Source organism: Triturus cristatus, chromosome 2_1 (genome assembly GCF_964204655.1).
Source record: "Triturus cristatus chromosome 2_1, aTriCri1.1, whole genome shotgun sequence".
Taxonomy (NCBI): domain Eukaryota; kingdom Metazoa; phylum Chordata; class Amphibia; order Caudata; family Salamandridae; genus Triturus; species Triturus cristatus.
The window spans coordinates 477,540,039-477,563,527 of record NC_140581.1 but is presented as its reverse complement, the minus strand read 5'-3'; the positions used below and the strand labels follow the sequence as shown (position 1 = coordinate 477,563,527).

At 48.6% G+C, this 23,489-nt stretch overlaps 1 protein-coding gene across 1 annotated transcript in view; it reads right to left on the bottom strand.

Annotated features, from left to right (window-relative positions):
* The window catches only part of ENC1 (ectodermal-neural cortex 1), a 29,497-nt gene extending 16,090 nt beyond the window's left edge, over nucleotides 1–13,407 (bottom strand). The window contains exon 1 of the mRNA XM_085632323.1: nucleotides 13,110–13,407. The gene's annotated coding sequence lies outside the window, so the exon portion shown is untranslated. The remainder of the gene's footprint in view (nucleotides 1–13,109) is intronic.
* Nucleotides 13,408–23,489: the final 10,082 nt, after the last annotated feature.

Genomic DNA, 23,489 nt, shown 5'->3' with positions numbered 1-23,489 from the left:
ACCAAAATAAACAAGCGACATTTTATTGCAGAACCACAATGGGTGACTTCATGTTCTCAGGGATGGGAAAGTATCCGAGTGGCTTTCACGCCACTTGCAGGCCTGTGTTCAGCTCTGTACAGAAAGTCCCGCCGGGTGTCTGAAAACGAGTTTATGTTGAAAAACCAGTTCGCCTGCATTAGCCTTCAAGTACTTGTAAACTTAAGTCAGCAGAAGAGGCAGATTTTCTCACCCCTCCCCGCACCCGGCCAGCTGATCGACTCGATACACTAAAGCACTAAAGCACATGTCGCAACTGTAGCTCCCTGGATGCGGTGAGGTGCGCGTGCTCAGCAGCACCTACCAATTAACTGCGCCCTGATGAACAATTAGATGGCAACGCCAAAGGGAGCAAGCAGCGCGAGGCGAGGAGAAGCGCTGTGCGTGGCCTACATTTGTTCTAGGCGAGCCCTCCCCTGCAAGCCTCCAGGCCTGCACAGTGCACAGATATCAAACTATGCACGCCCTTCCCCCACCCACTCACGCTCACTCCCCTTTATCTGGCACTCCGACTCCTGCTCTGGGGGAGTCCGCACCTTTTCTACAAAACGATCAGGGCGATGACGACGTTTCGGCCGCCTGTGTTAGATTTGCACAATGGCAGGCAGAGGGCATTCTCCCTTGTAATCATGTTTTGTGATTTTATGTTGGGACTGGAACCAATCCCGATGGCCGGCACTGCAGAAAGATTTCACACTAAGGCAGGAATGGGGAACCATGGTTTTTCCCCTGTGTTTGCTGCTTAGGAAATGGGAAAACATATTTGGCCGCAAATTAAATTGACTATTTTACACTTTAAAAGTTAACTTTTTTCAGTGTGAGCACAGCCAGCTACACCGGTGGAACTAACCCAAATGACTATGCGGGAACCGGTTCACCTCACAGGGCGTGTAGTGGTGCAATGTTCACAGGAATGGTGACTCGTACAGCATAATCATACACCACTGGCACTTGTGTGCCGTCCACTGTACTTGTGCTGCAAGTGTTCAAAGAGTCCCTCAGAGCGACTCTGTGGGAACTGGAATCAAGCCTGCCTGCGATGACGACTGGGAGGGCGGTGAATGTGTAGTCACTGGGGGAGGGGAGAGATGTCCGCGAAAAGAAGGCTACGGAGACGCATTCGGGGGTGCGGGGGGAGGGGGGTGCTGGTGTGCAAAGAATAAGAAGCAGGGGTGATGGACATACAATGGAGAAGTTTGGTGTGTGCAACATGTATAGTGAGATGAGAAGACTATGACGTTTCTGATGTGCAGTGTGAGTTTTCTGAAATGTGGAGAGCTTGAGGGCTCTAAGATGTAGAGAGTGAGCTGTGGAAAGTATAATACTGAGATGCTGAGTGTGTGAGGGGTCTGAGGTGCTGAGTGTGTGAGGGGTCTGAGATGTGCATGGATCTGAGTGCAGTGTGTGAGGGGTCTGAGATGCTCAGTGTGTGAGGGTTCTGAGATGTGCAGTGTGTAAGGGGTCTGAGATGTGCAGTGTGGGAAGCGTCTGGATGCAGTGTGTGAGGGGTCAGAAATGTTCAGAGTGCGATGGCTCTGACACATGCAGGGAATGAGAAGCGGGGCTGATGGTCAAAGAACAGAAGAGGTTGTTGTTGGGTAGAGAATGGGAGTTTCAAGAAGTACAGACAATGAAAGAGGTAAAGGAGTTGTAAGGGTTCTATGGTGTGGAGCACAGATTTTCAAATGTGCAGTGTGAGAGGTCTGAGATGTGGATAAAGTAACGGTTCTGAGATGTAGATAGTGTGAGTTGTGCAAACTGTAACAATATGCGCGGTGTGAGGGTTCTGTGATGTACAGATAGTATGAGGGTTGAGTTGTCCAGTGTGAACATTCTGAGATATGCAGAGTGTGATGGTTCTGAGACGTGCAGTGTGGGGACTCAGATGTGCAGTGCGAGGGTTCTGAGATGTGCAGACTGTAAGGGCTCGGGTGTGCAGTGTGGGGGCAGTGCAGAGAATCAAAGACAGGGGGTGATGGCAGAGAAAGAAATAGTTTTGGGTTAGCTACAGAATTGGAGTTTCAAGATGTAAAGGCAATCGAAGAGTTAGAGGCATTGTGAGGGCTCCAAGATGTGCAGTGTGAGGGCACTGAGAGTTCTAGACAGAATGAGGGTTCTCAGATGTGCTGTATTCGGGTTCTGAGGAGTGGAGAGTGTGAGAGTTCTGGGAAGCAGAGTATGAGCTACGCAAAGTGTAAGCAACTGTGCAAGATGAGAGGTTCCTGAAATGAACAATGTGAGCTGTGCAGTGTACGCTTATATGCAAAGTGTGAAGGTTTTGAGACATGCAGATGCTGTGAGGTCCTTAGTTATGCAGAGTGAGAGAGCTCTGAGATGTGCAAAATGTGAGATTCTGAGATTTGCATTGTGTGGTTATACAGTGTGAGAACTTCCCGATGTGCAGTGTGAGGACTCTTGTGGTGTTCAGTGTGAGTGTTCTGATGTGCAGTGAGAGTATGAGGGATTTCAGATGTGCAGTGTGAGGTTCCGAAATGTGCAGTATATGATGGTTCTGAGATATGTAGTGTGAGGATTCTCAACTGTGTAGTGTTTGAGGGCTCTTAAATATGCAGAGGGTGAGGGTACTGGGATGTGCAGTGTGATAGGTCAGAGATGTGTACTGTGAGGACTTTGAGATGTGCAGTGCGTGAGGGTTGTTAAATGTGTAGATAGATCGTAAGGCCTCTGAAATGTGCAGTGTGCGGGTTCTGAGATGTGCAATGGGGAATATGTCTAAGATAGGCAGAGTGAGGGGAATCTGAGATGTGCAGTGTGAGGGCTCTGAGATGTGCACTGAGTGATAGTTTTGAGATGTAGAGTGTGAGAACTCTTAAGATGTGCAGAGGATGAGAGCTCTGAGATGTGTAGCGTGAGGACTCAGATGTGCAAAGTGTGAGTATTCTTAAATGTGCAGAGGCTGAGGACTCTGAGATGTGCAGTTTGTGATAGCTCTGAGATGTGCAGTGTGAGGACTTTGGGATGTGAGAGCGTGGCGCCTGTTAGATGTGTAGATCGTTGGGTCTCTACAATGTGCAGTGTGAGGGTTCTGAGATGTTAAGAGTGGAATAGGTCTAACGATGTGCAGAGTGAGAGGAAGTTGAGCTGTGCAAAGTGTGAGGCCTCTGAGATGTGCAGTGCAAGAACTCTTGAGATGTACAGTGTGCGAACTCTTGAGATGTGCAGTGTGACAGCTCTTGAGAAGTGCAGAGTATAAGCTGTGCAGTGCGAGAACTTTTGAGATATTCAGAGTGTGAGAGCTTTTGAGATGTGCAGAGTGTGAGAGCTTTTGAGATATTCAGAATGTGAGAGCTTTGGAGATATTCAGAGTGTGAGAGCTTTTGAGATATTCAGAGTGTGCGAGCTTTTGAGATATTCAGAGTGTGAGAGCTTTTGAGATATTCAGAGTGTGCGAGCTTTTGAGATGTGCAGAGAGTGAGAGCTTTTGAGATGTGCAGAGAGTGAGAGCTTTTGAGATATTCAGAATGTGAGAGCTTTTGAGATATTCAGAGTGTGAGAGCTTTTGAGATATTCAGAGTGTGCGAGCTTTTGAGATATTCAGAGTGTGCGAGCTTTTGAGATATTCAGAATGTGAGAGCTTTTGAGATGTGCAGAGTGTGAGAGCTTTTGAGATATTCAGAATGTGAGAGCTTTTGAGATATTCAGAGTGTGAGAGCTTTTGAGATATTCAGAGTGTGCGAGCTTTTGAGATGTGCAGAGTGTGAGAGCTTTTGAGATGTGCAGAGTGTGAGAGCTTTTGAGATGTGCAGAGTGTGAGAGCTTTTGAGATATTCAGTGTGAGAGCTTTTGAGATATTCAGAGTGTGAGAGCTTTTAAGATGTGCAGTTAGTTCTGAGATGTGGAGTGTGATAGTTCCGATAGGTGCAGTGTGAGAGGTCCAGAGATGTGCAGTGTGAGAACTCTGAGATATGTTTGCTGCAGTTTCCATCTCCGCTCTACAAAAGCAAAATTCATGCGCAGCCAATGAGCAGCAACGGGGGTAGAGAGGAAAAGGTGGGAGACAGCGGTGAAGTGAGGCAGTGCAGCAGAGAGTTATAGATAGGTGGGTTATTGCGAGCTGGTGGATCAATATACAGGGGGGGAGTGTTAAGGACGAGGGGAGAGAAAAAAATGAAAGAATGAGAGAAGGTGTGTGACAGACCTACACAGTAAGCGTCCTAGATCGAGATCCAGGAATACAAAAAAAAACAGAGATGGAAAGAGATACAAACATTAACGGAAACGATGCTGCCGAAGGAGCGTCCTTCCCCGCACAAAGAGAATTTTGCATTTAGGCATGGGGTCTTCACGCTGAATAGCTGGCGATGAGAACATGGTTTATCCTCTGTCTGTGTTACATATGGGACACCCCGTGTCTTTCTTCCATGTGTCCGTGTAGCACCAAGAAGCAAAGAAGCGCCTATAACCAACACAGGGGCTCACAATAGTCGCTCCTAGAACCAGTCACACGACGAGTCCTCAGGGGGGCCACGGGGACTGGGCACTGCTCTGGTGGGAAAGAGGCGCAGAACACAAGTCGGCTTGGAGGCCGTCAGAGACACACCAGTCCTTGTGTAAAACCGCTGTATGTTAGGAATGCGCACGAGCAGCCACACACGTGCAACCCCGCACCCCAGACTACTGAATGGAAAGGCGCATAGTTGTGTGGATGGACCCCACAAATGAAACAACTGGATAGACACATAAGACACACAAGAAACTAGAAAACGCTAGACAGCCACACAAGAACGAGGCATCCACACCTTCCCAGTTTCCTTCCCAGTATAAGAATTGGCTTGGTAGTTTGGTTTGTCCTGTTCCCATCATGCACTGGGACAGGTACAGACTAATTTGCATGTAGCCAGGTTCTGAGCTGGGATGGTGCAGTGAGCTAAAAAACGGTGATGGATTAAAACCATGATCTCTTGACTTGGTAAGAGTATTCTGCATCATTCAGAAACTCTGTCCATCACCACCCCCCTTTTTTCCCAAATCGATCCACACAGGACTGGACAGACACAATACGTTATAAACACTAGAAAAGCTAGAACAAACTGGTAAGAGGCACACGAATCTAGGAAGCACTTGCTAAACACTCAAGAACCTAGAAAACACTAGAAAGACACAAGAAACTAAAAATCACTGCACACACAAGAAGCTCTAAAACACTAGACAGACAAGAAGCTAGAAAACACCCAAAAGACTCACTAGAAGCCAGAAATGACTTGCAATTTAAATTAAGAGTAAAAGGTCGAATTTACATGAAGTTACAGACTCATTTATGTATTAGAATGTTAGTGTTGCGAGATATATTGTTGATAGGCAGAAATAGTAAGGCGAGAAGGCAGTAGTGTGACACGCCGGGACAGAGGTCACCACTGCAGACAAGACTGGTCAGGCACCAGTGGTCAGAGCTGCATATTCACAGCCGCATCACTGCACAGTCCAGTCCAGAGGTTGTGTATACACTTCCTGCACACCGAGACGAGCGCGGAAACATCTGGAGTGTGGGAACCGAAGCTCCATGTAACGGGCAGGCCCGTTCCCAGATGTTTTGTCTTTGCACTCATGCAGCACCCCGGGGCCCCACATCAGTCCCCGGTGCTCCCCGCCCGCCAGCGTCGCAGACTGTGCAGAGACCCGCCTGCTGCCCTCCGCTGCTCCCCAACGCGCGTCTCCATGGTTACCGCGGGAGCGTCCACGCTTCCCTTCCTTGGGAGGTTTCCATCTGAAAAGACTCCCGTGGCGACATTTCAGCTCCGTTTCTCACAACAACCCCCGCGACAGAGCAGACCAACGCTGCAGCTTTCACGCGTAGGGCTGGTTATTACTGTGACACCGGTAACCCTCTCGCCCCCAACAGACAAAAGACTGCAAGTTTCATCCATTGAGGGCATTGGGTAGAGCGGGGAAGAGTCCCAGGAGCAGCCGGGAGCTTCACAGGCTACATCCCACCCCGGAGTGTTCTGGAGGCCAACCTATAAAAGCAACACTGAGTACCGTGTACCTCCCTCCACCCCATGTACCTCTGATGAGGCCCTGACCTACAAATCCACTCTACCCTTGTGCGCCCTATATGTGCACCCCATATATCTGTGCATCTCTCCGTCTCATTGCTAACCCTCGACCCCTCCCCACACGCGCCACTCGCACCTTCGGTCGCGCCCTAGAAGTGCCCCTCCAGACTGGCAACATTTTACTGTAGCAGAAGCGCCCCTGGCACGAGGCGTTGTACATAGAACAATGGGGCGCGGGGCCGGCGCAGACAGCGCACACAGAACAGGACGTGTGGTAGGAAGGGTGGGGGGGAGTAATTGGGACACGCATCCCCTCTATTTACATTGCACACATTTCAGGCGACGGCATTGGTCAGTGGAACTCGATTCCTGCCCAGGGCTGAAGCTGGGGTACCGACTCGGGCGTGCAATGTCTAAGTCATGTACGGCAGCATCGTCTCCGTCCGTGCCTGCCAATGAACTCATCAGGGGTCGCATTCTAGGAAGTATCCGTTCCTCGAGAGTAGTCCTTGATTGGCACGCGTTTCAAGTCACAATGACTTCTACAGCAGACATTATCCTGACAATGGAGTCTCTGTGACTTCACACACATATGCAGTGTGTCCCCTCGGCATGCAAGCCATGGTTGGTTCAATCAAAGATACCAAGACCACTGTTAAGTGCGTGACGTCAAGTATACCGTGTTCCATAGCTCTTCGATACATTCTATATTTGAGAAGAGGGCATCCCTGAGCAAGTGGTACCACAGCGAGTGACGTCAGAGTCGCCACTAGAGGATTCACTGAGCTGAACGGACGACCTGCAATCCACACACTTAACGCAAGGCAGACAGCTCTGGTGTGCAATCAGGGTTATGTAGACAACGCCTAGCAGACCTAGATAGGCAACCTGTAAAGGTAACACCACGGGAACACCTAAAAAAAGCTGCCATTGGAACACTGCAGGTACAGTGCTGGGAACTCGTCATTAACTTGAGTTCAATAACAGAGAATACGGGCAGCACCTGTCCTGGCACATCCCTGGCATGTCATGCAAACAAGACATGCCCACAGTGGAGACGATAACAGCGTACAAAACATACCAGACTTGGAGACACCAACAGAATGCAAAACATACCCTACATGAACACATCATCAGCATGAAACATATCAATTTGGAGACACCAACAGAATGCAAAACGTACCCAAATTGGAGACACCAACTGCATGCAAAACATACCCAACGTGTGGGCAGTAACAGCATGCCAAACATGCCAGACTTGGAGACACCAACAGCATGCAAAACATACCAGACTTGGAGACACCAACACCATGCAAAACATACCAGACTTGGAGACACCAACACCATGCAAAACATACCCAACTTGGAGATGCTAACAGTATGCAAAACATATCAACTTGGAGACACCAACAGCATGCAAAACGTACCCAAATTGGAGACACCAACAGCATACAAACATACCCAATGTAGGGGCCTAACAGCATGCAAAACATACCAACTTGGAGAGACCAAATGCAGGCAAAACATACCAGACTTGGAGACACCCACAGCATGCAAAACATACCTAACTTGGAGAGACCAAATGCAGGAAAAACAAACCAACTCGGAGACACCAACAGTATGCAAAACATACCCAACTTGGAGAGACCAAATGCAGGCAAAACATACCCAACCTGAAGCACTAAGAGCATGCAAAGCATACCCAAATTCGATACACTACAATCATGCATAAACAGACCAAACATGGAGAAACTAACAGCACACCCAATTTGGAGACACAAGCAGCGTGCAAAAACCCAAGAACACTTCTTCAGCAAAGACCTGTTCTATACCCTGCCTACAATGACAACAAAAGTACACAACTACAGCTGTGGCCAGTTCTATAACCAGCCTAAGCAGAAGGGACACAGTACACACCTCCAGCCTAGGCAGAGGGGGCACAGTACACACCTCCAGCCTAGGTAGAGGGGACACAGTACGCAACTCCAGCCTAAGCAGAGGGGACACAGTACACACCTCCAGCGTAAGTAGAGGGGACACAGTACACACCTCCAGCCTAGGCAGAGGGGACACAGAACACACCTCCAGCCTAAGTAGAGGGGACAGAGTACACACCTCCAGCCTAGGCAGAGGGGACAGAGTACACACCTCCAGCGTAAGTAGAGGGGACACAGTACACACCTCCAGCCTAGGCAGAGGGGACACAGAACACACCTCCAGCCTAAGTAGAGGGGACAGAGTCTAGGCAGAGGGGACAGAGTACACACCTCCAGCGTAAGTAGTGAGTACACACCTCCAGCGTAAGTAATGGGGACACCGTACACACCTCCAGCCTAAGTAGAGGGGACACAGTACGCACCTCCTCTGGGGCAGGACTAAGTGGCTACTACGATGGTGGCACCTGTGAAACACGCACTGCGTCTGTTGTAGAGTAAGTTTGTTGAGACCTCTTCCATGGCCCCGCTATAGCAAATAAAAAACAATAAACAGAGCCTATAAAACCTGAAGTCAGGTCCAGGCTGGAGACAGAAGGCGGGACAGCGCCAAGGATGCACCTGGAGCTCTGGTGTCTGCAGTGCAGAACATGATCCCAGCGCGTGCACCCCAAACACCACCCGCCTGGAGACACTGACCTGATGCGTGCCGCTGGGGCCAGGTCAAGCCACGGTCCTCCCTACCGCTGTTAACCATTCTTGGTATGCATCAAGGGTGGCAGAGCAGGGCTGGCGACCGGCATCCTATCATTAATCATGCAATCTTAATTTTAACATTGAGTAACTGCACAAAAGCCGCTCCTGCTCCCCAGAGAGGAGTGAACGCGTCCCCGTGCGCAGGAGCCGGCAGAGGGTGGTGCTGCTGCTGGAGCTATCCGCAGGCACCATGGGCGTCCGCAGGGGGGGGCAAGGAGGGGCGCTTGCCCCCCCCTGGACTGCTCCTCCTTGCCCCCCCTGTGGCCACTTATGCTTTTACGGACGCATTTTGTCCGGATTACGGGCCCTGCAGGGAGCAGAGGTGTTCCCTGCCAGAGGCCTCAACTCCCTGATGGGGCTCCTTGCACTCCTCCTTGCTGCCCCTCCCGCCCATTGTCATTCTGTCTGCGGCTGATTGCCACAAACAGAATGACAATGGCCGGTTTGAGCTGCGCGCCACAAGCACGAGTGGTTAGGTCTGGACACAAAGACCTCCTTTTAACACTCTCAGGGCCGGCTTTAGGGCGGTGCAACTGGTGCCACCGCACTGGGTGCTGACTCTTGGAGGGGGCGCCTATTTGGAAGTATTTTATGGTTTTAAAAGCACCTGCTGCATTGCCGGCCTCCGAAATTGTCATACAAAAATAAAAATGTCAAGATAACTTGGTGATTAATGTTCTTCCTGGAGAGAAAAGGAGTTTTGTCAAGTGGAAGTTTTAACTCATTTTATATATCACAGAGGGTTAATGTGTGTGCTGCAAAGAATGTGTACCATGCAGATCACAAAATGCATATAGTTTAAATAGGTCAGTGCTTTTGTCAGAGAGATCCTTTCGGTAAAAAAAAAATCATCATTATGAAATGTAACCTCCAACCATCGGGTTCTGATTTACTTTCTGAGTCTGTGCTTCTCCAGACCAAGCACTCTTAAACTATACTGCCTACCAGTATGGATGACATGCAACTCCTACACCTTGTAGTCCTCTGTATTATGTAACATATCCTATACACTGATTTACACACCTATGATTGATTGCATCTGAGTAGTGTTTGCGATGTAAAGTGCTCTGACACCCTAAACTGGTACAGGTGGCACTATTAAATACATCTGAGAGAGAGTGGTTATGGAGACTTGAGGGGGTACTGTACTGTTAAAGGGTAGTAGTGTGGGAGTCCGTGGGGAGCGCCCGTGGGGGGCGCCAACAAACTTTGTCGCACAGGGCGCCACCAGCGCTAAAGCCGGCCCTGAACACTCTGTAGCCTGAGAGCAAGGGGTCTTCTGAATGAAGTTCGGGGGGGGGGGATGGGGGGGAGGGGGATGGGTCGATGCATTATTCTCCCAAGTCAAAAACTGAGGTGGCAGCATAGCCCGGATTTCAGATCCCACTAAAACATACACAGACTTGTGTCAATAACATATCTATCTGCCAGTATGCACCCTATCATGTCTGGCAGGACGTCCCGACCCTGTGTTTCACTACCTCATATCCTCCTGCACCCCACTCCCCACGCTCACTGCCTCATATCCCCCTGTATCCCACTCCCCGTGCTCAGGGCCGGCTCTAGGGCGGTGCGACCGGTGCCACCGCACCGGCTGCTGACTTCGTGTAGGGGGCCCTAATATGATGATTTTAAAAGCACCTGCTTCTTTCCTGGACTCCTAGAAACTTTCAGCCACCTATAAAAATGTCTAAATGACTGCAGTGATTAATGCACTTCTTTAGAGAGAGAGAGGGAGGGAGAGATCAAAGTTTTGTGTAATGGAAGTTTCTACTCATCCTAAGGTAGCGCAGAGGGTTACTATGCTTGCTGCAAAGAACGTGCAGCTCACAAAGTGCGTATAATGTAATGTAAATAGATCAGTGGGTCACACTTTTGTCAGAGAGACCATATTGTTGATAACTCTTTATGAGTTAAAATCCTAATGTGGAACAGTGAGCAAGTAACTGTTAGCAAAGATGCATGCCAACTGGGCTAGAGCGTTATGATTTCCCCCCAGTTTTTCATTATCCTAATGTGGCAAAATGGGTTAATTTGGGTAGAAATCAATTCTTATTAATAAAGAGAACCCCCCCATCCATGGTGCTAGGTTTTAAATTCTAGGTTTCTGATTCTCCTGACCAAGCACTCTTAAACTATCCTGCCTACCTGTATGGATGACATGTGACTCCTACACCTTCTTGTCCTCTCTCTTATGTAACATTTCCTATGCACTGATTTACACACCTATGATTGATTGTCTCTATGTAATCTGTGTGATGTAAAGTGTTGTGACACCTTACACTGATAGGAGCGGCGCTATAAAATGAATTAAATGCACCTGAGACTGAATGGTTACGGAGACTTGAGGGGCGCTGTGAAAGGATGGTTATGAAGAACCTGTAGTGGAGGTGGTCATTGGGGGTGCCAAAAAGCATTATCGCACTGGGCCCCACGAGCGCTAAAGTCGGTCCTGCCCACGCTCACTGCCTTATATCCCTCTGTACCCCACACCTCGCGCTAACTGCCACAACATATCCCTCTGTACCCCACACCTTGCGCTAACTGCCACAACATATCCCTCTGTACCCCGCACTTCGCGCTCACTGCCACATATGCCTCTGTATCCCACTCCTCACACTCACTGCCTGATCGCTCATTTTACCCTGCCATTCATCTTCTACGTGTTCTCTCCCCTTCCACTCGTTCTACCTCTGTTCACCCCTTACTTCTTTTTGTGCCTTACTTCTTTCTCAATATCTCTACTTCTTTTCCTCTTCAGTAACATCTGTGACACATCTCTGCACTTCCTTTATATCAACGCACCCCTCTACCTCGCCTGTCTACTTCAGTCGTTATTATTCCCTCTTCCTCAGCTGTCTCTACCTGTCTCTGACACACCTCTCCCTCTCTCTACCTGGCCCTCTCTGGTTCTACGACTACGTTATTCTCCCCTCTCCAGCTTTGATTTACCTGTCTCTGCTCCTGAATCTTTTACTTCTACACCTCACTTCTTTGTTTACCCGTCACCCCTCGCTACCCTTCTGTTTGCCTCACTACGGTCTTTACCCGACCCACCTTCAGTGCCTCTTCCCATTTCGCCTCACTCCCTCACAGCGCTCTCCTAGCATGCATCTGTTTTTCCCCTCACAACCATGCCTGCCTCTATCTACCCCTCCTTACCTTTCTAACCAGCCTAACTTTCTACTTTCCTGTTATTCCTGGTAGTGAACCTTTCATTTCACCCCTCCGGTTGTATTATCTCCGCATTCAAATTGAGTAGTTCATTGCTGTGCTCCCAACCTGACATCGAGACCCAGTCCCCTAGCCTCTCAACATGCCCAGATATAACAACAAGCATTGGCATAGCCAATTGGTCTCGCCTTTGGGACCTGCTGCAGAACTAAATACTTATACTGCCGGCATCATACTTACCCAGCGCCAAGACGCCTTGGCAGAAGTGCGCTATATAAGTTCTTCAGTCAGTGAGTCAGTCATAAGGTCCCAAAGGCGACACCTATTGGCTATGCCAATGCTTGTTTTTCTCAGGTTGGCCTGAACATTACCCGATCCGGATTGTCTGCCATTTTAGCCCCGCCCCCATTAACATTAGCCACGCCCCTTCATTTGCCAGGTTCGCCCCCCCCTGGAAAAATTTCTGCGGACGCCCATGGCAGGCACCCGGGCCGATTATGCCGACCCGCGGAGATATATCAGAAAATCCATCTCCTCACAGAAATCTGCAAAAAAGATACAGGCTTCGGATGAGGAAGGCAAGGATTTCAGACTTGTTTAAACGAATTCGGACCTTTAGAAAGAACATTCTTTGTAAAGTAAAAAAAATATTGGCGGGTGGTACTTTTTCTGCAGCGTCCGAAACACAGCAGTAGTAAGGTTGTGCATTGTACCGTGGCAGTGAATACCAATGAGGGAGGCAGTGTCTCGCGCGCCGCCAACCCTTGCATTCTGCTCTTTAGGGGCGCGAGGGGCCGACTCCTTCCCCTGCTGGGTAAAGCGAGGACATCCCTGGAAGAGCGAGTGCGAAGCGTGGCTCTTCAAAACAAAAACCTGCACAACGGGGACCAATGACAAGCAGGGTCCACGGAGCGCGCGGGGGCAGCAGCCGCCGCCTCCGGGTGCGCGAGGACGGGGGTGCACGGGTACAACAAGTGTCCCGGAGCAGTTCACGGGGCAAACGCTGCTCCCAGTGCAGAGCACCGCCGACAGTCACATACAACAAACAACACTGCCCCAACCGCAAACACCACCTGCGACCACACTACTCCAGCGCACTTAGCACCCCTGGCTCCACCGCAAGACACTATCTACACCGCAGGACTGCTGCCGACCACCACACACAGGCCCTCCACCGGGCTCGGGCACCTACCTTGCGGCTGCGGGCTGCCGGGCTCTCAGCGCGGTGTGCGGGGGCTCATAGTGCCCGGGGAGCGTGGCTGGGCACCGGCTCATGGGAGCAGCCAGCTGCCCGGAAGAGTCGCACTGGGTCCCGGCCTGCAGCCTCCCGCCTCAGCGGCACAAGTTGCACTGCCTCTGCTCCGGCGGGCGCGTCCTTCTCCCGGAGGCTGGCGGCGCTGGGTGCGGGCGCAGGAGCCTCCTCCAGCCGGCTGCGGTCTAGTCCTGCTGCCGCTGCCTCTTCCTCTTGTACTGAGGCTGCCGGCCCGCCGCAAGCAGCGCTTTTATCATGTAGGAGGGGGAGGAGGCGATGCAAGGCGGCCCAGGAGAGTGACACACTCCTTGAGGTGGGGGAGGGCGGGCCGGCTGCCAGACGCTGCTCCCAGACACCAATACACTCCCGGATGCACGGGGGCCGGAGGGGCGGCGGTGTGTGGCTCTCTTATGGGACCCAGGGTGTGAGCTGCGGCGGCCCTCAGCGTGGTGCGGTGTCCGGTGGCGATGTGTCCTGCACTCCAACGGGCATCAGAGCGCACCCTGATGAGACCCGTCCCTGCCGCCTCTCAGCAGGGCTGCTACACATTCAACCAGTAGCAAACGGTCACCTCTGCAGAGCTGGTATACACCACACACTAACACTCCCTTGCACTCCAGATATACATTCAAACCCCTCTGCAGGGATGCTATGCATTCAAATTCTAAGACATTGTCATCTCTGCAGGGCTGCTATGTATTCACACAGTGACAGACGGTCGCCCCTGCAGGGCTGGTATACATTCAAACATTTACAAACGGTCACCTCTGCACTGCTGGTATACAGACATACATTTGCAAACGGTGACCTCTGTAGGGTTGCTGTACATCAAACCTTAACAGACGGTCACCCCTGGACAAGGCACATTTGAGCTACGACCATTGAAAGCCACATCCTCACCGCAGTCCGTCAGTGGTCGTTGGAAGCGGGGTGAGTATTACACACTCATACTAACGGAAACCTATTGACTTTGACTCAGACGGTTACTGTATCAAAGTTGCAAGAATCGAGTTTCACTCACATTCCAAGTGCGAGTATCACTGAACCAAACTCATGGGAAGAGAGTGCCACCCCTTGGGACTGGCGCAGACTTATTGATAGTGACTCTGAGTGTTACTGTATCGAACTCGTTAGAAGTAAGTCTACCTCACTGGTACAGACTCAACCTTAATGAGTGTGACTCTAAGGGCTGATTCTTAATGGTAAACATAGCCATGTCTAACTTCAGGTCTCAAGTTAAACTTCAGGTCTAAGTTTACCTTTGTGAATCGGAAGTGTTAATGTACCAAACTCATTGCAAGTGAGTCTCACTCGTTGGGACTTAATCAGACTCACTGAGAGGGACTCTAAGAGTTGCTGTACCAAACTCATTGGAAGTGAGTTTTTTAGGGACTAACTGAAACTTATTGAGTGTGACAAAGTCGAGAACGGCGGGGCCGGCATCGGCCACGCCAAAAGTATGGCGGTCGAGCCGGCCCCCTCCAGATCAGGAGGCAATCCTGTTGCGCACTTTGGTGACGCGACAGACGTGCCTCCTCGCCCAATTGGTCCCGGCCCGGGGGCGTGACCCGGAAGTGATTGGAATCACTTCCGGGCCACACGACTGAGCAACGTCAGGCCGGTTAGAACCGGCCTGGCCATGCACATGGATAAAAGGCTGGGAAGCACAGGAGGCTGTCTCTTCACTCCTTGCTCCCCAGCCTGCCACCCCAGCCTCGCTAGGAGGCTGTAACTTGATGTGCACAACAGCGCCAGTAAATGGCACACAACTGCAAGGGCCCTTTTTACGGAGATAATGTACAGAGTGTACGGGGGTAACCGGGGGGGGGGGGAAGTACCCTCACGGTGAACGGGCCCTCTGCGCACGCGCACTCCGGCTGGAGGGCGTGGTTAAATTGATAAGGATCTGACACCAGTTAGTGACCTTGCCGTAGGCCCAATTAGGTAGGCAGAAAATAAATACTGTAATGATTATTAAAGATATGTTAGCTATGGATAGGAAACCTTTGTATTAGAATTATGTTAAGGTTAGCCATCTGACATCTGTACTTATCAATTGTAATCAATGTAATGTATATTTTCTGCAAAATTATGTGAATATTGTACATTTTGATAAATGTTTATTAATCTTTGTTTAATAAATACGGCCGTGGGGGTTCACGCTCCCCACATCCAAACTTCTCTCCTGTCACTTTCTTGGCCTTGGTAGGGGAGGAGGGGGTGTGGGTAGTACCTGGCCATATTACTCTGCCAAACCCAGTGGAAGTGAGCCTCGCTCTTTGGGAGGCTGTCTCGTAATTTGCCGGTCTAGTACCAGCATTTAATCAACTGATTCGGTAATTTTCATTAGTGATCATTTAAGCCTCGTACAAAAGAATGTACACATTTCCCTTCACACTTAATATTCTAGCTAAAAACTCCCACTGTGCCCTAATTTGTGCAGGTGAGGTTTGTGATTTCTTTATCATTAACCCAAACATCCAAAGCAGTGTTTCTCTTTCTTCACCCTCTGGGCCTTTGAAGTAATCTCCTTCCTTTTGTGCTCACCATATCCTGTGTCTCTTCCCAGATGTATAGATTGCATTCCCAAACCCTATTGCCGTAGCTAAAGAAGGAACGCAGATGTGCTTAAAATGTTGTTCAAACATGAACATCAAGCACAACACACACCTACATTCTTTGATGTGCAATGTGGTTACACTGATCCTTGTGTTCGCTTTAATTTTATGTTATATATATATTTTTATTTTTTATCTTCCTTAACAGATCACATTCAAGGGATGCACGGGTGTAATGGCTGATGCGTTGTGTGGTTGGTAGTGGAGTCTGTCTCAAGTAACTGGGTGTTCATGTCATCTAAGGTATTTGAAAAGATAGGTCTGGCATAGTTATGTGTACAAGAAGGGAGCTCGCCCTGAACCAGATGTCCATTGTAAATTGGCTCCAGAGTTCTAGATTGGGTTCTCGGAAGGATCTACTGGTAAGTGTGTGTTTGGGAATAGCTAATTTAGTACTGGCGGGTGAGTCTTGCAGAATGAGGTAAGTAGGCTGTACCTAATTTGTAAAAAAAAAAAATAAGTGCAATGGTCAAACGTTTCTCTCAGGAGCTTGCCACCTGTGCTCCTGAGTGAACGGGGGTGGTAAATGCCAAGGATTTCTAGTCTTCATTCCAGATTATACTAGTGAATATCACCACCAGCAATATCACAGCACACTAATATGAAGGACAGAATATCGCGGGACAAAATACCAAAGGTAAGTGCACATTATTATTATACTTATTATTATACTAATTTGTAGGGCGCAGCGAATCATCCCCAGCGGGTTCTCTCGGTGCCAGAGAAGAAGAAACCAATGAGCAGAATAATCTTAAAACAACCAGGTCTTGAGCAAGACTGGTCGGCGCAGGCCCAGATTTCCTCAGGGAGACTATTCCAGTGGCAGGGGGCTAGATGTGAAAAAGCCCGACCACCCATTTTAACCTTATTTATTCTCCGCGTGAAGAGCAGATTGCGATTACTAGATCTTAGCTGACACACGGGTCGATATAATTCCAGTGGCCCTGATTATAGTTGTTGCGAGTTGTGTTTCCAGAATTTTTTATCTGTCGTTTGGCTCCTCATCATTCCGGTAGCGTGCTACTCGCCGAAAAAGAGCTTTGACGCCTCGTCAGGGGTAGTAAGGGCTATATAAATGCAATTACAATACAATACAATAGTCACATGCTTATAGATACATATTTCCTCCTCCTTTTGTAATACCCTCCACCCTCTTTCTCATAACTGGTTATCTGTTAAAATCCACCTCTAACTTCCTTTGTACAGTTTTATTTGTATGTATGCAATACGATCAGCAAATTCCTGAATGCAGATGTTGGCCGGATTCATGTTGGCTCGGAAGTGGTAAAGTTGATAAGAGAGGAGAGGACGAGGGGTTGGGGCCACTGCTTTCGCCCGCATAGCTGTAGACATGGCTTTAGTTCTCTCAGTGGGCTTCACGTTGCAGTTGAAGGTGAGTGTCAGTTTTCTTAATTTTTGTGCAACAGAAGAGTTGGAGTGTAAATTTGAATGCATTGGACTTAGAGGAGGCTTATGTGTAAAAGTGGGACAAATTGAAGAGATTCCTAATTGAGTGTACTTTATTTCCCAGCCTAACTACATAAACATTATGATGTAATTTTGGATGCGTTTAAGGTCAACATGACAAGAGGCAGATGGTTCGAACCTGCGGGATTTGGTATTGCTTGATCTGTAGGGATAGCTGTCAATTCACAGGCATTATACGCTAGATATCTGCTGCCTCAGACCCGAACACTCGGGGGAGTTTGAGAGAAAGAGAGAAGCTTTTGCATTGGTGGGAATCGGTCCTTGGACTACAGCACTTATCGTTGGGTGTGATCTAAACATATGAGGCCTAAAACAACTGCTGCTGCTCCATTGCCAGGACAGAGTTAGCAAAGTTATAATAATATGGGGTGGGTGAAGTTTGTGGAGTTGCACTACGGGGAATTCCCCGGAGTTCACAAAATCTTTGTGGAATTAAACGGAGTTCCGCTCCACCCTATCCTCCAATTCCCCTAACTGTCCCACAGCGTTCTGTATCTGGCCCTAGGCCGCGGCTGTGAGTCTCATGTCATCCTATAATGGCAGTGCTGCCCCTGAAGCCCTTGTGAGCTTGCTGCTCTGCGAGCGCCTCAGTGACCCCTCCCATCTCTTCCATCATGACTAGCAGGGCCCGCCGACACGGGCACGCAGATCAAAGGGTACACCCGCATAGACACGCCAGTGCCTCAGCAGCAGCACTACAAGTGACCTCGGACAGCATTCTTCACACAACCTCACTCTTACCGCAATGATGCGCTCTTCAAAAAGTCTGCAGCAACACTCTCCGCTGCAGAATTTCCCCAAACAACCTGCAATTGGTCCATGAAGAAACATCGCCCAAAGTATGCCCCGGAGAAACCAGAACCGATGCATCAGAAGTGACTGCCTAGCCGTACTTGGATCGGTACAATGGGATCCCGCTACTCATGCACCATGTGGGTTCTAGTGCGTGGGCTGGCGATCGGAGCCCTGGCTAACAGGGGTGGCTGGTGACATTTGAAAGGGGTGGGGCGTAAAATGATTGGCATACTGCACCGTTGCGAGCGAGCGTAGCGAGCGAGCCCGAACCACCATAAGGGGGGTTCGTTGCGATTCTCTTCCCGTGAAAATTTTGAAAAAAGAGAAGAAAAATGGTGCATTTTCAAGCAAATTTGAGAAAGCAGGAAGGTTAGTAAAGCAATTGTGAAAGTGCCTCTGTGAACTATCACTTTTCTCTTTACCTATCTCTCTCCCAGAATTCACCACCTTCACCTGTAAGTGGCTGCGAGCTGCTCTATCGGCGTCACTCTCTTCCAGTGACACTCTCACTTTCCCATCATCTAAGTATCCCTTCCTACCTTATCTCTTTCACTATCTCAGCATCTCCCCTCCTCTGTCACTGGCTGGGTGCTGCTGACACTGCCCGGTGACTGTCTCTTGCTGCCCCTTCCAGTGTCTCGCAACCCCCCATGCTCTCCTCTCTCCCTATCTTGCTATCTCTTTCTATCTTGTTGCTGTCACATCCATCTTACTTGCTATCCCTCCCTGCATCTCAGTATCCCTTCCTCCCTCGTCTCTTTCTTTGTCTCCGCACCTCCATTCCCCCGACATAGCAAATGACAAGTAGTTACGACAGAGCACATCTCACACAAGAATCGGATGAACTATCTCTAGACTCTACTATAGCGCCTAATATGTACCGGTGATTGCAGGTGGTGGGCGCTTAGCGCTGCCACTCTTTTAAGCTCCGGCGTCCGGTCCGGGGCGTATTTCTCATCATCGGCCTTCACCCCCAGAGCAAGAGAGAAAAGTCAGTTAACCGGGGAATAGAAAGAGAAGGAAACAGTGACATAAGGGAACGAGGGTGCAGAAAGGAATGTGTGAGAGTAACGGAGCTCACCTAATGCCCATTGCTTATATCATTACAAAACGAAAGCAGAATGATTTAAAAAGACCACGTTTGTGAATACAGAGCCGCAGTATGCATTTTGTTTTCCAATGCACGCACCCAACAAGCAGGTGTTTCAGTACCTCCAGGAACAGTGTGCTTTCCCACCCAGGGAAAACATGGTTGTTCAAAGAGCGAGGAGGCGACAAAAGTAGGGCTTCACTGGCAAACCCTAATGTGGCGCTAATGTGTTTAGGTGTGAATAAATCAATATGGCCACCTTGCTTTAGTTAGTTAGTTTTCATATTTTGAATGTTTTATTTCTCTCTACCCTGAGGCTGCACTTAGAAATTGAAAAATGTCAGCAAAAGACTACGTTTCCAGCAAGTGTTTTTCTTTTTTGGATCCATTTCACAAGGAAGCAAAGAATCGAAAGGAGGAAAGAGAAGGTAATACCTGTTTAGGCTGTTTCTTGAAGTCACCTGCTCTTCCTATCCTGGCTGAGACAGAAAAGCCTAGTTCTTGAGTTAATGAATTTATCATTTAAAGACAATGGTCTTTGCTAATGCAAGTACAATGCACTTCTGTAAGATTAATCATTTGCAGGTTGGGATGGCATTATTCATGTGTGCTTTAATTGCATTGTACGATTTTAATGATGTGGCGAAGCCCTGATGTATTATTGATTGATCCATACTCAGATCTCTGGATGCACAGTGGGCTGATTCCGGCGATAGCGATTTTTGATGGTCTCTTATGAGCTGGTCTTGGTTCTAATCTGTCTGGGCTATGATTTCCACCTCTCTCAGGTGCTAGACCCCTCTGACACGCCACTCATTTCCTGTAACATTGTTACAGTGTTGTTGAACATTCCTGAAAGCCTCTCTTCCTTAATCTGGCAACAGATACACGTGTGACACTCGATGCTACACAAAGATACATTTCCTGAATTTCCAATACACTATATCGCTATGTGTCATATTTCTGTGAATGGAACACCATCTTTACAGATCTCTGTTGTATCAGGGTGATGTGTGTGTCTCTGCTTTCTGTCTTGCTTTCTGTCTAGCAATAAAACAACATGTTTCGTGGCACTCTGCCTCATCGTTGTACTGATGGCTCCGGAGACGCGCAGATGGAAAGCCACGAGTGTCCTTCAGCGATCAACTAGGCCACTTGTTCCCTTTTAGAACAGAAGGTGTGTATCATCCTTTACAGGTGTGGCCTCAGTTTGTAATAATATCCTCCCTAGAACTACTCCTCTCGTTCCTATGTGTCGGCACAGGTTCTGTGGATGCGCCTTTCACAAACATATCCTCAGTTCAGATCACGGATGGTGGAGGGTGGTGGACAGAGAGGAATTCTGAAACTTAGAAAATGGATTCCTTGAGAATTCAAGACCATTGACTTTGGTTGACTTTGGTTGACCCAGCCATTCCTGGTTTGTCGGGTTTCTGATTTACTGCCCTGGTTTGCAGGCTCCAGAGCCTTGAAGAGGATGTGAATGGTCTGTATTTAAACTGTTCAGATTCTGCATCACGCTCTGCAGGAAGGACATTAAAAAGACTAGCTGAGAGGGGACTTTTCAAGCTGCACATGCCTTAATGAGATGTTTGTGATGAGACATGCATGGAGGGGCATGATATATCACCATTGGAACACAGTGAGGAACAGATTTCCACCAGAAAGTGGCACTGCTCGGCTATTAATTCAGGGTGGGCGGGCTGTTAGAGCTACAGTTAGGTGTCGTCTTGTGTGTGGGCCGCCCAGTAAGGTCAGTGGGGCAGCTGCCCCCTATGATATCTGCATCAGAAGTAAGGTCTATTGCTGCAGTTATTAGCAAAATTAGAGAAGCACTGTTATAGCAATGTTAGCAATATGAGGCCCAACAAAATGACACAGATATTTTATTTTAAATGGCTCTTACTACCCCTGACCAGGCGATATGACAAACGGTTATTATAAATGTATTAACATAGAATGGGAAATGTAAATATATTTAAAAAACTATAATATAGCCCTAGAGCAAATCTGAACAGGAAGGAACATATTTCATAACGACGGGACTGGGAACATTTGAAAACTGTGGCATGCATAATTCCAGGAATAATGATATAATTCAGTTTGCAAACTGGTAACACCCAGATCCAGCTCTGCTTAGACAATGGAAGATTACGCCAGAACAACATCACAAACTGCCAAGATCATGTCTGCTGCGGAATGAAGGAAAGTATTTGTGTCGCAGGAGTGCCAACACAAACATTTTAGTGCTGGGTGGCGCAGCTCACAAGGATATACAGTTTGTGCCACCCAAAGCTCCAGATGCAGCAGGACTAAAAGTCACAGGGCATCCAAATAATTGTATATGAAATATGAAATAAAGCAGTGGAAGACTGAAAAGACCCAGGATATGGAACCTATAGGTAGTAGAATTCCAGAAGCGGTGCCGGCATGGTGCACAGAGCGGCTCTATACCACAGCGCATGGAGCATTAGGCAGGATCGGGTATTTACTGTTGGATGGAAGGAAGTCTAAGACATTAAGGCCCTTGTTCCAAATTGCTTGTCATTTATGCTGGGTCTCGTAACATTAGTTAGCAGGTCCATCGAGAGTATAAGTAACGCAATAACCCCATAAGCTTTTCCCCCAGGGACTCAAGTGGATAAAAAGAGCTGGAATCCCGTGGTGAAAATCCAGCCACGAATGAGGGCCGGCCTTAGGGATCTGGGACCGTATTACGTATTTTCATTGTTGGCGCCAGGCACACCTTTTAAAAGGTGCACGGGGCGCAAACAATGAAAATGCGCCCTATTACGATGAATGCGCAGCCCCAGGGCAGCAGCAGGGCAGCAGCGCATTCATGCAAAAACACACAGGGGGCAACCCGCCTGCACTTTTGAAGGGGATTAGATATTTCCTTGCAGGCGGGTGCAGTCAGTGACTGCACCCGTCTGCAAGGGGTTGTCTGAGGGGTCCATAGGATCCCCTTTAGCCCCTGCAGAGGGCTGCTCTCAGGAGGAGCACTGACAGTGCGCCACCTTTTAAATGGCGCACTGTCAGTGCGCCTACTGAGGGTTTCTTTGCCTCTGTGCCCGCGTCAGTAATACAGCACAGGTGCTGAGGCAGAGGGATTCCCTCATTTGCATTGGGCTCCCATGCAAAGGAGGGAATGCCCCCTTGAAGATAGCGCTGGTGCTTTATGTGCACTAGCGCTATCGGTATTACAGAGGGGGCCGCACAAGTGTCTGCGGTCCCTTCTGTAATACCAAAGTGCCCTGGGGGTCCGTAAAGCAGGCGCAAACACCCGTTGCGCACTGGGGCACTTTATGTAATACGGCTCCCTGATGTGTTAAACCTATTCCTCCAGTTATTCCCCATTAACAAGTCGATACTCAGGCTATGTATTGTAATTAGCCGTTTTTCCGACCTACAAAATCACAGTTCCAGCTGATAACAGTATCTCCAGGGGTCAGAATTACCATATCCATTAACAGGCCACTCCTAATCAGAAACTGTGTGCAGCTTTGAAATAGTAGGTGACATTTTAATTTATTTTGTTTCTTAATTGCAGAGAATGCAGTGAAGTGATAAAGTGTTTAGAAACAGGGCACAACAGAACTCCTGAAGAAGGGAAAAGATGTGCTTGAAAGCTGTGAAGAAAGGATAGTTTAAATATCCTGTAATTAAGTTATCCTCTGAAGTGAGATTAGAGTTTATGGTTAAGGAACCAAAGTATTAACTTTGTAACTCAAGAAGCCCCTCCTTGGAAGGCTGAATACATATTGCAATTGAGACAAAGGAGAAATTTTTGAATTTCAATGAAGGAAGACTGTGATTGATGCATCCCTACCTAGGTAATGTAGAGTACTTTTAATTTACACTAGGCCCCTTACAGGAGGGTTAGCACCGCTGTATGGCAAAAACCCAAGAAACATTGGAAAGAAACCACAGATGTCCTGAATTTGGGTATACACAACAATGGCGAACTTGGCATTGAGGAATCTTTCAGACACACCTACATAGAAAGGGGCCGGACATGGGAAGGACACAACAAGTGTCCCTGCAGGACTCTGAACCCTATTTCAATGGAAGGGGGAAAGCACAGGAAGTGATGTGGAGTACATGGAGGGAGATCACTCTTTTAAACGTGGACATGGAAAGAAGACCAGAGGCAAGCTATAGTCATTAGAAAGATGCTTGCGATAGGGCAGGGGAATAAAGATGTCACCAAACACCATGACGTCCTGTAATGGCTTGCATCCCTGTATCAACATCACAATTAGGAACCAAGCAAGAAAGCACAACAAACATGACCCTACTAGGCACCCTTCAGGACGATCAACTCATAAT